Source organism: Austrofundulus limnaeus, unplaced genomic scaffold, assembly GCF_001266775.1.
Source record: "Austrofundulus limnaeus strain Quisiro unplaced genomic scaffold, Austrofundulus_limnaeus-1.0 Scaffold6, whole genome shotgun sequence".
NCBI classification, from domain to species: Eukaryota; Metazoa; Chordata; class Actinopteri; order Cyprinodontiformes; family Rivulidae; genus Austrofundulus; species Austrofundulus limnaeus.
In genome coordinates, this window is record NW_013952408.1 from 4,758,142 (window position 1) to 4,758,492 (window position 351).

Sequence of the window (351 nt, forward strand, 5' to 3'; positions counted from 1 at the left end):
TTTTTTTTTTTTTAAATTGGATAACTTTCAGGAAAAACCGTTTTAGTCACTTGTTGCATTTTTTTTTTTTACTTGTTTTTAAACTAGACAGATACCAAGTGGTTTGGTTTTTAAAGTGTTTCCGTCCATTTTAAATTCAGTTGCAGAAGGTGAATGTGTGCGTAAATGTGTCCCATCCACACGTGCCAGTAACTAATACAAACTGAGGGTTGGGAGGTGGGATAAAAGTGCCTTTCTGAGGGAAGTCTGTATAGTGCAATAACCTGTTGATGAATGTCAAGCCGGCTATAAACAAGACTTGAGATGGGTTTTACTGATGGAATTTACTTTTGTACTTGAGTCGAGTTTAAA